Here is a 15,369-nt window from a genome sequence, read left to right as displayed (position 1 = left end):
ACCTAAATAGTCTGGTGATGAAGTTGCCGTCTTAATTTTTATATAGGGTTAAGCGAAAAGTTCTAGTTTAAAGGCTCTGAAAACTCGCCGATTACCCTCTTTCGTCTACTACATAACGTACGACATATACCCAACGGTTACTCGATAAAATCTTCGAGGACGTGAGAGTAGGATTCACTGGCATAGTTGAGTTCTATTTCTAGAGCCTGCTTCTGCGCGCTACAAAAAGATTTTTAGAACTACACAAAACTGAAATCAGAGTACTCACAAAGTAGGAAAAATGTAGATTTTGCGAAAGTGCACAGAAAACAACTAAACTTATTGCCTGCAACTGCAGTGTAATATAACCGTCATAAATATTTGGAACAGTTCTTTTTAATACCTGATTAAGTACAAACGAAGCTCCGAAAGGGATAAAGAGCTTTCTTAGAAGTTTTGGACCAAAACATATGCATATGTATAGGACAGGCAAAAAAGATCTTACAGGTCGCAGTGTGAAAAGGTATTGGAGACCAAGAGATCTCTTTAAAATCTACAATCTGCAATATATTATATAATATTTTACAGTAATTCCTTATTTGTTGTTTTTTAGTGTTTTTTAATGCTTTAAATATAGTTTATTGCTTTCTTTTCTTTTTCTTGTAATAATTTATTTTCTTCCTTGTCAATTTATAAAAAATCTCTGATTTTGCAATTTAAAAAGTGTAAAATCATATTTTAAAGTATAAAAACTTTAAAGATAGCTAAATCTGACATAAAAAATTAAATTAAAATTTTTGGTAAATTGCATTAATACCATTTCAAAATTAAAATATTCCACGATTTGCTCTAATTATTCTTTAGCTAAATTCTGCTGGAGTCACCCTGTATACTCCATCTCTTTCACTCTTATACTCAAAGTACACCTATTCCTCTTTTACTCACTCGGTTGCTCCTTTGTGAGCCAATTACAACGGCCTTTAGAGATAAACAGTGCGGATAATCTATCAAATTAATGTTTATCCCGAACAATTTGTTATCTGCCGATTGCTATGTGTTCTCTCTATATCATGCTCTGTCTTTCTCTGGTGTGCTCAATGCTTTATAACCTACAATACAAAACAAAATACGAGAATAAACTTTTTCCACAACAGGTAGTCTGCATTTTCGAATAATTGTATTCATACTTGCTGTTATTACATGATCCATAGTTAATACATTTTTAAAAAATAATAATACTAATAATCGACTATAAAATTACTAGAAAAAACCTTTTCGCCTGTCTTTCAACAAAACGAAAAATAGAGATATAAAAAGTCAATGACAATAATCTATGAGCATTATAAAGGGAAAAATGCGATGTGTCCCTATGGGAGTGACCGAGGAGAGGAAGCAAAGCTTTCTTATAGTCTTAGCAAGGAGCGATGGTTTTAATTTACTTTAATTTATTTTATTATTTTTTATTTTATTCTATTCTATTCTATTCTATTCTATTCTATTCTATTCTATTCTATTCTATTCTATTCTATTCTATTCTATTCTATTCTATTCTATTCTATTCTATTCTATTCTATTCTATTCTATTCTATTCTATTCTATTCTATTCTATTCTATTCTATTCTATTCTATTCTATTCTATTCTATTCTATTCTATTCTATTCTATTCTATTCTATTCTATTCTATTCTATTCTATTCTATTCTATTCTATTCTATTCTATTCTATTCTATTCTATTCTATTCTATTCTATTCTATTCTATTCTATTCTATTCTATTCTATTCTATTCTATTCTATTCTATTCTATTCTATTCTATTCTATTCTATTCTATTCTATTCTATTCTATTCTATTCTATTCTATTCTATTCTATTCTATTCTATTTTATTTTATTTTATTTCTATTCGATTCAATAATCGATTCGATTCGATTCGATTCGATTCGATAACTGATTCGATAATCGATCCGATTCGATAATCGATCCGATTCGATAATCGACTCGATTCAATAATCGGCTCGATTCAATAATTGACTTCATTCCATAATCGATTCGATTCTATATTTGATTCAATTCGATTTGATTCGATAGAAAATTTAATTCGATAGTCGATTTTATTTGATAATCGATTCGATACGATTAGATTGTATTATTTTGTAAAATATATACCTAAAAAAAACTTATTTTAAATTTAAATTGTGGTTTATTCTCTTTAAAAAATGGTTAATTTTATTTTATTTTATTTTACTTAATGTTTTTTATTTTGATGCTGTGATAAGAAAGCTATGCTTCCAAAAAAGATCATGGAGATAAAAATAGACGAATCTATTGATTAAAATATACTTAACTATTGGTTAAAACATTTCGGCAATTTGCCATTTTCAATAAGCACTTTTTTTTATAAACCTGACATTATACAATTATGTTTTATGTTTGTACTTTTTAAAAATTTAACATAGATTAATTTTTGTTTTATAATTGGCAAGTTCTCAGTGCTTAGTTATATTTTCGTACAATAATTGTGTAGTAGATTTTTAATAAAATAAAAAAAAAGCAAATAAAATTTAAACGTATTGTTAATTATACCCAAGTTTAAAGTGTACTGCTTTATCTATTTGACATTGGATATATCTAGAATGGCCCGAATGAATCAAGAAGTTATCAATTTTCTTCGCCTATTATCCAGCCAATTTGGATAATACACACAATATCCGAGAAAAACTAGTTTTATCAAATTTCAGGGTTTACCCGTAACGTATATATGATACAGATAACTATCAAACTAACGGTACAGTTTAAAATCAATTAAAAACAAGCGGGAATCAAAAAGGCATTTAACATTGCTGGTTATTTGTTAACGGTGTAATTAATTAGAAAAAACCAAATCACTCTTCGTGTGAATAAAAATGTAACTTTTTAAAAGAAATTCGATATTTAACAAAAATTCATTTAGCAATTAAATTACCGATCTTTTTACTCCGAAATAAACCGCCAGTCGTTTATCCTTATCGAAGGATCACACGCACCAATAGCTCTCTTCGTAATTTAGCAACTGTACGGGATTCGCAGAGAGGTCAGAGGTCGTGCTTATTTTCCAGTTTTCAATGGTAATTGGCAAGAGGTGCATTTTTTACATTCTTTATTGGATGATCGCAGGTTATTACTTGCGATACGGATCAGACGAACACAAAATATGCTATTAATAAAATATTTTTTACTTTGATCATATAGGTATGATCAAAACTATACGCGTAGAATTGTAACGAGAAATGTATTTATTGGTTTTTTATGAAAATATGTAATTAAGATTTTTTATTTAAAAAATAATTGCTAGAACATATCTCTAGACTTAACTGGTGTTTGTAAAATCTGGTATATATATATATATATATATATATATATATATATATATATATATATATATATATATATATATATATATATATATATATATATATATATATATATATATTAATACGATATTAAAAGTCAGAAGTTCGCCAAGCAATTAATTAGCTAGTTAATTAATTAATTAAACTTATTTAAATGAAGCAATTATGATTTTATCACACTATTTAATTCTCTTATCTCAGGGTTATATTCGTGCTTCAATATCTATGTTTTACATATGATAGGTAAGGTCTAGAGAATACCGGAATAATAAAAAACATATAATGATACAAAATTATATATTGAAATAAAATTCACACTCAAATATCTTCAACAAAAAATATCTCATATAATGATTATCAAAATTTTGTTCTACGTACGTGAACCTTCAAAATTTAATGTTATATACTATATAAATTATAATTTCAAATCAAAATTGTTGTTCTATATCTCCTGATAAATATTTCTATCTTTTCTAAAGCAATTAAAAAAAACTTTGTTGATAAAGAAAAACTGACGAATGGTAAAAAAAAACTATCTCCCTGATGATGAGTTGTCCAAATCCTTGTTCCTTGTAGCCTACACTATCTATTCTTAGCAGTTCCCTAGGTAATCAGTAATCTTACAACTAATTATTGCGAGCCTCTCGTCTTCAATGATCTCCTTCAGATGCACGTATCGTTCAAAAGATGCTAGCCTCTTCTGAATCTGAATCTCTCGTTCCGGCCTGAACAGTGACTCTTGGAATATATAAATAGAAAAGTATGACTTACAATATTTTACTGGATCAGCTTCCGTCAAGATACACTTAGTCCACGAAAACAAACATTTACTTCTAATGCTTGGGAACCGCCAAAGAACAAGGACTGTTCGCCTTGCACCCTTGGAAAACAACTGATTATTTTTTCTCCCTCAAAAATCTAGCTAAACTCTCATTCCTACATAGCTATCCCACCTTTTTTTAATCGCCTCCAATCAAAGCTCGTCATACGTATCCCCATCCACCATTTAGATAACAAACAAATAATTTTACCTACAATTATAAATTTCCTAAAAACTATTAACATGCTAATCGGTTCTACAAATTCTTAAAAACTAACGGAGAATTATACATTTTAAATATTTCGATTCTATTGTCTTATTCACCGTATCGGCGTACAAGTCTATTTGGAAAATCCACTTTCATTGTTTCATTATTTTACTACGTTCACTCAAATATATTTTACAAAGAAAATAATTTATGCATATCTTTAAATTTTTGTTTACTACAGGTAATCCAAAGATAATGGACTTTCATTTCTTCGAAATATCTTTTATAGTTTATCAGTTGAAATATTTTGAATTATTATATTTTATACTTTGAAATATATTAAGAGCAAACCAATATTATTTTGTATTTTTACATAGCATAACAACTCTCCAGGATATCTTGAAAATTTATTTAGATGGTCTATTTAGTAATTTTAATTTTATCTTTGGCTGATAAAATGAATTATATATAACAATATATATATATATATATATATATATATATATATATATATATATATATATATATATATATATATATGTGTGTATATATGTATATAGCATCGAGTTAGAATCTAAATTTAAACGGTTTTGAGATCTGAAAATTCAGTTGCATAGGTTTTCAGTAGTGAACTTTATAATGAAAATATTTATTAAAAACAGTTGGAAAAATGGGAATGAAATTATTCGCATGGATTTTTGGTATAATGTTTATGGTTAGACTGGGGTGCCCAAACAGTTAGAGGGAAAAGATACTTATTACTTAGGTAGTTATCTACCATATAATCGGCCATTTTCATAAATGAACGCAGGTTGTGGATTTCCTCATGAAATCGTTGACAAAACAATCGCCGAATCGTTTTGGGTCCAAAAATGGCAAGCCAAATAAGTGGTGCTGCCACTTGCCGTGGGAATCTCCCCTCTTGTAAGTGGTTACCAAACTAAGTTTTTGGATTTTGCGAAATCAACTTTGAGTCAAGTGACGTAGGTTTCTATGCGTTTGTCGGGAAGAACACAGATTATAAGAGACACGTAATTCCCATTTAATAAGCTATGGATGGTAAATGATTGCAAGAAAAATTTTGGAGCATATTGAAATGTACCATCCATGGATAAACGTTCATGGTACCATCCATCTAATATGCCCTGCTTTAGCTAAGTAACGTGAAGTTGCGAATCGTTATGCAACACAAAACATTTATCGCGGCCCTAATTTTTCATCTGTCGGATTGCTGATGCGCTTCCCCATTGTCTTCGGTACAGGTGGCATAAAAGACAAACGATCGTTGTTCATATTCCTCTGAATACATGAGATGTCTGTTGTTGTCAGGCAATCTTTGAAAGAACAAGTTGCAATCTTTTAGTGAATGATTTTTCATGGCTTCTTCGATAAGTCCTCTTGAGCTTTCATCTTGCAGGATTTGCTGATTATTTGACGGCTTAGTTTCTGAAGGTTACTTAAATGATTGTGTTTATGACCAAATGACCATACTGGTCATTTTCTGACAACTGGACATTATTCCATCAAAAAAAAATCTTCTTAATTTTAAAATTTTAATAAGTTTTTACGTTTCATGTGAAAAATTACTTTATTGAATTATAAAAGATTATCCATTTATGGTTAAGTCAAAACAATATTTGGATCTTCAGCTGGTATTGCAAAATTTATTATAAGAGTACAATTGCAATTCTACATAGAAATTAGTTATTTATTCTAAGTGATTTTTCAATCTTGGCATTTGGTATAGGTTGTTTTTAATAGAACACCATCTTCAATATTACACCCATTACCACTTATTATTATTACTGTACTTTTCTCAAATAGATAATTCATAAGTAACATACATATTTCATATACATACTTTGGTTTGTATCCAACAGTTTTGTAAATATAAATTTTCTTATTTTCTTATTCCAATTAAAATCCAGAAAATTGAACCAACAATCAAACTTAATTAATTAAATTGTGACTGATGTTAAACTGTCATAATAAAAAAAACCAAAAATCTTTTGCGTTACATTCATAGGTGAAAAGTCAACGTAATATCTGGCATACGTTTTGGGATATTCAACTTTTTAGAATGATCTACCTAAAATCTAAAACTGTAACAATGTAACTTAAATAATTAAATCAGAAATCTAAAAATGTAATATCAGAAAGGGTAATCTACTTAAAGCAACAAAGTGCTACTAGGGTAAGGTAGTTATGACTTGTCTACAAGAAACATCTTGTACAGTTGACTTAAAAAACTTAATTAAGCTGATTTTTTTCTGCTTGATCAGAATGATCTGCCACCAGTGCGAAATACTTTAAAAACGGTATTAAATCTACTCATCAGTTGTATGACATTTAGCCTTACACCCTTTCGTCGACTAAGTCCACAAAAGGCAATTTGATTTTAGAATCTATAGCCATTGAAATTTGAAATTATTGCTAACTATTATTTTAAAACTTAGTTTGGTAACAACTTACAAGAGGGGATATTACACCGGCAAGTGGCTGCACTACTTATTTGGCATGCCATTTTTGGACTCAAAACGAGTCGGCGATTGTTTTGTCAACGATTTCATGAGGATATCCACAACCTGCCTTCATTTAAGAAAATGGCCGATTATATGGTAGATAACTACCTTAGTAATAAGTATATTTTCCCTCTAACTGTTTAGGCATCCCAGTCTAGCCATAAACATTATACCAAAAATCCATGCGAATCCTCCCATTCCCATTTTTCCAACTGTTTTTAATAAATATTTTCATTATAAAGTTCACTATTGAAAATCTATGTAACTGAATTTTCAGATCTCAAAACCGTTTAAATTGACAAATGCGTCTAATAGGCCACACCGTAAGCAAATCCGATATTAATATCTATTTTAAAGCAATTTTCTTAAAATAATTTCTGAATTTAATAAATTACCACATAAAAGAGAAGTGTAACAGATAACAATCTTCCGCATTAGAAATCAGCGACTTGGGACCAAAATGCTGGTGATGAGTTTATCTATCTACGGTGATGAGTTTACCTATTTCCAAAGGATGCTGGTGATCAGTTTACTATATCTCAGTGGGACTAATAATTTTATGGGGGCTATAAAGTGATGAGTTCGTACACGTCCATAAAACCTTAAATTAACACTTGTAGCAATTTGACATAGGTACAATAGAAAGGGCGGTTGAAAGGATTGAGATGCGCATTATAAGCTCATGTCTCCAGTTAGCATCTCTAGCCTCTTTTACTCAATTCTTATCCTTACCTCCACAAAGTGTGGTTTTGACCTCACGCGTGAATCCCGGACATCTAAGCACTACCCAGGTAACCAGCCCCAGTAGATAAAGCAAACGACGAAAGTTATGGACAAAGAATATTCTATTAGGAACATAGAACGTATTAAGTTGGTACCTACCTGATATCGTAACAAAAACGATAAAACAAGCATTCAAGAAAAGTGCTGCATAGGGTTTGGTACAATACGCATGTCACCAAGTTGCCGTTTTACGCTTGAGGTTGAAAAATTGGTAATGAAGTATGTTTTTAAACAGACTGGCATCGGCTGCAGTAGTCATTTCTATTAGTATTTGTATCTTAAGAATGAAATGCTGTACTTGACCTAATATGTCATAATGACATAATATGTCACTTAAGACTGTGAAAACGTGTCGCTTAGACTTTGACTAAATGCCACCTTACTGATAGGGTTTGTAAAGGTGGCCACCCTCTTTGTATTCTGGTAGTTGATCACTACAATTGAGTAAACTATATTTTAATCAAGGTATTTTAAGGGCTGATGATGAAAAAAAAAATATATAACAATGTACTACACAAAACAATTTGCAACGAACTCTGCAATCAAAAGTAACACGTAGTGTAAAAGTAAATAAAAGATCTGTAATATGTAGGGTACACTGTTGTATCTTGGACCATTTCTTGCGTTAAATTTCAGAACTTTGAATGGATTTAATTACAATTTGTACTTTCTTGCGATAATTTTATTTAATATAAATATTTAAAAAAGCTTAAAAAATGGAAATAAAATTTTGTGTCAAATGAGCCATGTTACACGATGCTTATTTATCTTGAAACAGGCACCTTGTACCTTGAGCCAAGTACAAAACGAAGGTTACTTATAAAAGTTTATTCATTTTTTAGTTTCAAGAATATTTTTATTCTTTAAAGCATGTTTTTATTAGAAACTTTTATTAACATAAAGGTTGTTCCTTTGAACGATTGATACAAATATCACACACGTAATGTTTCCATTTTTTTCCTTCTACACTCGCTCATAAAAAATGTACCCAGCGACCACAAAAAGTGCACTTGCACCAATGTTCCCCACCCTTGTCACTAAATTTTGAGATCAATGTACAACAATATAAACATTCTTCTTCTTTACCAACACTGTGATCTTTATCCGTTGATACTATGAATACCTCTTCAGAATCAGATGAGTCACTGGACGCTTCTTTAAAATTTTTTACTTTTTTTTGTTTGTTTTTTATCTGCCTATGCTCTTTTCTCAGTAGGGTAATTTAAACATCTTTCTAGATTTCATGATACTATTTCGATTTTATTGATATCCTTCTTTGACTTCTCTTTTTTTGATTTTTGTTATTTGATTGCATTCTTCTCTGGTGTTTCAATGGCAATGGAATTATTCTTCTTGGTATTGGGATAAGGTTGTACTACGTTGGGGCTAGAAATGTTTTTATTTTGTCGTTGTTCGCTATTCGTGTTGCAAAAGAGTTTAAAAATAAGGACGTAGCCGTTTCAAGAACTGTTGATCTCACATAAACTGAAAAACACAATGCAAGCTCTGAAGAAGTCAAAGGTAACGGAGTTAGGGAAGTTAAAGACAGAAGTTGTTGTTAAAAAGTCAAAGACATATCTTTTCAAGAAGTTAAAGGACCAGTGTCTAACGAAATAGAAATGACAGGGTTAGAAGATTATGAGGGCCTATCATGTTTGTCATGAGTCAAGTAAAACCATAAATATATATAATTAGTGAAAATTCCCTTATTGAAAGAAAAAATTCTTGACTTACGCAAGCCAAATAAGATGTTTTTTGGAGTGAAATCTTTTAGGTTAGCAGTACCATAAACCTGCTAAACAAATATCAAAGGTTTTTCTTTTGTTGCTCAAAAGCCATAGTTCAACAGCTTGATTTTAATATGTTTTCAACGGACCATAGATAGGACCTAGGGTTATAGCTTGTGTGATGTATAAGGAAGGAAAGTCACAATGTCAATACCTTGATCAGATGCTTTGTCAAGATATGCTGAAAAGAGATGTTTCTCATTTTTTGCTCTTTTGACGGCATTCATAATATAGTTCCAAAACTTTAACCAGGACTCTTCGTTTTACCAACATGATTGATTTGCTATGCCTATGCATCCTACTGGTCCACCAAACAACATTCTTTATTTACAATGAATCCGTGAAAATATCATTAATACTCTCCAATACAAAATGAGCAATAACCGTGACTAAGCATCCTTGTTCTGATAATGTAGCACCACCTATTTGTTTAGCACCCTTAGGCGCAATTATTCTAGTTTGTCCTTAAACTGTGCTCAAGCTTGTTTTATCAAGATGCCAAATTTATCTGGTGGAATTAGAACATATTTCTGTGTACCTCTTTTAAATTGGTAAAAACTTGCCCAATAGGCTTTATTCTTCTTCCTTGGTAAATACTTGCTCTAAAGTATAATTTGTCGAATAGTGGTAGTCAATAGGTATTATTTTTTAAATTCTTTGAGTGTCTGGTTATTTTAGACTTACTAATATAAATACATTTGCTGCTTCACGACAAGTCATTCTTTTGTCAGGATCTTCGGCATTTACAGTCTTGAGGGCTTGTGTCAACGACTATTTGACCACTGCCTTCCTTTTTACTCCTTCAGTTCACAAAATAAAGTATGTGTTCAACTCACCAAACAGCGTGCTATTCAAGTATTGAAATAGAAAAAAACTTTAAATAATATAATAATAATTTAAAATATTCAACTGCTCGCACTCAACTGTCCCTTGGAAAATTTACTTTTTCGAATTAAAAACACTTCTTCTTTAAGTGCCGTCTCCTGATCGGAGGTTGGATATCATCATCACTATCTTTACTCTATCTACTGCTGCTCTGAAGAGTTCTATAAAACTGCATTTAAACCAGTCCCTTAAATTTTTCAACCATGACACTCTCCTTCTTCCTATACTCCTTCCTCCTCTTATCTTTACCTGTATTATCAGCCTTAGCAGTTCATATCGCTGTCCCCTCATCACGTGTCCCAGATATTGTAACTTTTTTATTTTTATTGTGTTTATTATTGGGCATTCTTTGCCCATTTCTCGCAATACTTCCGTGTTAGTTTTCTTCTGTGTCCATGCTATTCTAAGCATCCTCCTGTAACTCCATATTTCAAAGGACTGTAACTTATTTATGTGTTCTTGATTTAATGTCCAGCTTTCAAGCCCATATTGCAGTATCGAAAACACGTAGCATCTCAGTGCTCTTACTCTCAGTTCTAATCTAAGGTCTTTGTTGCAGAGAATTGTTTTCATTTTCACAAACGCATTTCTTGCTATTTCTATCCTTGCTCTTATTTCGGTTGTTTGATCATTATTGTCTGAAATCCAGGTTAGTAAGTATTTGTATTTATCAACCCTTTCTATCGGTACATTTCCCAAATGTATGTTTGTTGGTATATTTGTTTTCTTTGTTATTATCATGTATTTGGTCTTTTTATATTTATTTTTAGTCCATATTTTTCACAGAAACTGTTTGTTTTGTTTATTAGTAATTGGAGTTGTTCAGCAGAGCTTGCCATAATTACGGAGTCATCTGCATATCTTATGTTGTTAATAGATCTTCCATTAATTATTATTCCTTCACTTTGAGATAGTAATGCTTCTTTAAAAATGGCTTCACTATATACATTAAATAGTAATGGGGACATAATACATCCTTGCATAACTCCTCTCCTGATTTCAATTTCTGGACTGGATTCGTTATCTATTAGGATTTGAGTTAAATTAATTAATTAATTAATTAGTTAATTAGATTAAAAACACTTATTAACCGTTAAAATGGTACTACACAATGGATGCCGTTGGAATTCGTTAAAACGACTGATTACAATTGTATGATGAACGAGGTTTGCGGAGAGCCCATTAGGTAGCAGCATTGACTGGATATACGACATGGTTCAAGGTACACCATTGTCTTTGTATGATAGTATTTTCTACCATTAGGACAATTTATTTATTTTTACTGTTTATATGCATAATCCTCTTAATTTTGTATTTTAAGTTCACTAATAAAATATCTTTGATGTCAAGGTTCCTATTTCCGGAACGTAATCAATTTGTAAATCTAGTATTGTTCTGAATCTATTTTCTTGTGGCATTTTAAAGTAATTACTATTTAAATGGGAATAAGCCACAATTAAAGGTTAAAGTAAGTTTATTGACGTTTTAATTTCCACTTCGGAAATAGTTCGGAAAAAGAACGATTTCCGAAGTGGAAATTGAAACGTCAATAAACTTACTTTAACCGTTAATTGTGGCTTATTCCCATTTAAATAGTAATTATTGTAAATCTAGTATTTTATACACTTAAGAGACAAAATATAATTTTATAAGAAAATATGCAAAATTTAGAGAAAACAGCCTTTAAAAAGGTTGATTTCCAAATGATTGAATGATTCGAAAGGTTAAGTCAAAATATGCTAAGCAGTGAAATATGAAATAATCATATTTTATTATTGTCACAAAGTATTATAAGAATTTATGATGTCAGATGCACTTTATATCAAAGTTTTCTCAGCCCTAAAAATCTCTCACCGTATGAGGTTTCGTGTTAGAGGTAAATAATTTAAAAGAATAACCCACTGTTCATGCCATTAGGCCATCATTAGTGGGACCAAACTCATCACCGATGCACGTGACTTTGTATTTCGCCAAATGTTTTCCCATGGTTTTAAATTTATATTATAAGATTAATTAATTATTGTGATTCGTTAATTTTATGAAAGCTGCCATAGCGTTTAATATACATGTATGTTTTACTTCTTTTAGACTCAGTTAGTATGAAAGATATTTTAATAAATGGAATAGATTAGCTAATATATAAATAAGGGAATATTCTAAAGAACGGTCGAACACGTCGATTGGTATTTATTCTATAAAAACTTTTTATACGGGGTGTATCAGATAACGGTGTCCAATACCAACTTGCTTATTTTAAATAGAACACCCTGTATATTAATTTATTTTTAGATTCCTCAGATCATTTTAGACATTTTTTGAATACAATATCCTATACCTATTTTTGACTGTTTCGGAAATATTAAGTAAAATGCAAAAATTCACTTTCGCTAACACTTCAAGTCGCTACCACAGTCTTAATACTTCTTGTCCATTTAGGTTTTGGTAATGATAAAGTAATCAAAAACTATTTATGCATTCACTTTTATTGATATGTTAAAAAAACAAAAAATTGTTTACTTTGGTTTAAAACGCCAATGTTTTATTGTTCCATGACAGAAGTAGTTGTCAGTGCTATAGGCGTTTGAATTTCATTAACCGCAAGCCAGAAAAATGGTTCATTTTACAGAAATGCATAAAATTACATATACAGATGATTGGCTATGGAGATAAGACACGGACGCAAATGGAAGTAGCTCGTTTATTACACCAACCTTTGCCTGATTTGCCGCACATATCTCAAGGGACAATTAGTAAAATAGAGAAGCAATTCCACGTGCTGGCCATGTTAGGAAAGTAAAAAGAAGCTGTCAATGCAATAAGTGAGGATACCAAATTGGCTGTTATGCTTGAGTTTGAGGAACACCCACATACATCTTTTTGAAAATCAGCTCCAGTACTCGATATTAGCTATTTACCTGCATTAATTTCTGTTAGTTCCGAGTAGGCTTCTGTTTGCTTAACCCTAAAAACATTGGCTTTTTAGAGGAAATACTTAGTTTTGCTGTTATTTGTTAGTTTTCTGAGATAATCATAAATTGATTCGTTTTTAGTAGTTAGGGAGTTCGTATCCCATGATTTCTCAATATGTGGGTACATAATTAACAGAAATATTTTTAACTATAAAGAAATCGATCACGTTTAGGATTTTGTTTTGTTCAGTAAACCAATAATACTGATATATATGTCGGGTTAACTGTATCCAAGTGTTAATTTTCCTTGGTTGGTATTGACCACGATATTGACCTAGAACCCAATGGGTGTGCTTGGCATTTAAATCGCCACGAATTATAGCTATTTTGCCATGTCTATTCAAAAATTGTAAATAATGATCCTTCTTCTTCTTCTTCTTTTTCTTTCTCTTTATAAGCAATTCTGCTTGTTTATTGGCGGATTAATACCTCTATGGAAGGTTGTCACTCCATCTTTTGCGCGGTCATCCGATACTTCTTCTGCCAATTGGTGACTTATCTCTTTCTATTTTGACGACACAGGTCTATTACATTCTGGTTATGTGGTTACTCCATTCTTTTTTTTTCTATTTTGTATCCATTCATTTATACACTCTACGTTACATTTTCTTCTAATGTCTTCACTTCTCTTTCGATCTCTCAGCGTATTTCCTGTAACTCTTCTCAGTACTCTCATCTCTGCCGTTTCCAGTAGCCTTTGCGTTGTGGCTGTGTCGGGTCTTGTTTCTGAGGCGTATGTCATTATTGGTCTTACACTGGCTTTATAAATTCTTGACTTCTTCTCAGTGTTAATGTGTCTGTTTCGCCATATAGTGTTAAGGCATCCTGACAGTCTATTTGCTTTTTGTACTTGATCCCTCACTTCTTTGTCTAGGTCTCCATAGCTAGACATTGTAATGATCCTTCTTGAAGCTTTATTTTAGTAGACTGAACACACCGGACACTCTCTTTTAGACTTATTGTTCTCACGGTGGAGAACAATAAACCAGGCAAGCCCACGAAAGATATTAAGTTTAATAAAGCTATTAGTCTACTGCCAATGATGTCAAAGGTTTTTGCAAAGCTACTGCTGGATAAATTACAACGAATTATCTTCAAACCACAAATAATACCTAACCACAAATAACCAGGCCATACATTGTGATGAGACAATGGACTTCTTTAAGAGGCTGGAGTCAATATTTTGCTCTTGCCTACGAGATCCCCAAATTTATCCCCAATCGAACACGTGTAGGACGTGAAGGATCTGAGACTTCATAATTTAGATCATCCTCCTCAAGTGTGCTGCCTATCGAGGTGGATCAACACAATATTAATTGATTATATATATATATATATATATATATATATATATATATATAATTATATATGTATATATAATATATATTGTTATGATTGTTTATTTTGACTTTAATATTAGTTTATTGAGCCAATAAAAAAAAATTGTAACTTATTTGTTATCAAAAGTAAAATAATGCTTATATTACCTGTGTTCGATGGATTCAAAAGATTTTCTAGTTGTCTTTTATCGGGAGAGAAGAAAGGATAAGAATACAAATCTATTATATTACAAAGATTTACGTTTCTTTATTTTATATGAACGAATAAAACAATTATTAAATTCTGTCGTTATCTTATCAATCAGCATACAAGAAAATAAATCAAATTTTTATAATAATAAGATTATAAAGCTACATACATTTATATTACGTGAAAACCAATTTTACTTAAAATTTTCTTTACTTGAAACAAGAAACAACAAAACTTTAAACTTTTGATTAGCCTAACAAAACCTCAGTTCTTAAATTTGAATGCTAATGACCCTGATGTCAAACCGATCCTTCACAGATATAAAATTCAATTGTACAAACACTTACAGCTTATTTTCTTCTTGAGTTGTATGTTGGACCATACCCAGAAAAGTCCAGTCTCCTCAACGATGTGTTCTCTCCTCTTTGGCACCTCAGCTCTTTCTTAACGTCTTTGCAAACCTCCTGCAGACTACCCAAAAAACACCTGATTCACTTCTC

Source organism: Diabrotica undecimpunctata, chromosome 1 (assembly GCF_040954645.1).
Source record: "Diabrotica undecimpunctata isolate CICGRU chromosome 1, icDiaUnde3, whole genome shotgun sequence".
Lineage (NCBI taxonomy): Eukaryota > Metazoa > Arthropoda > Insecta > Coleoptera > Chrysomelidae > Diabrotica > Diabrotica undecimpunctata.
Note: the sequence above shows the minus strand (reverse complement) of the source record.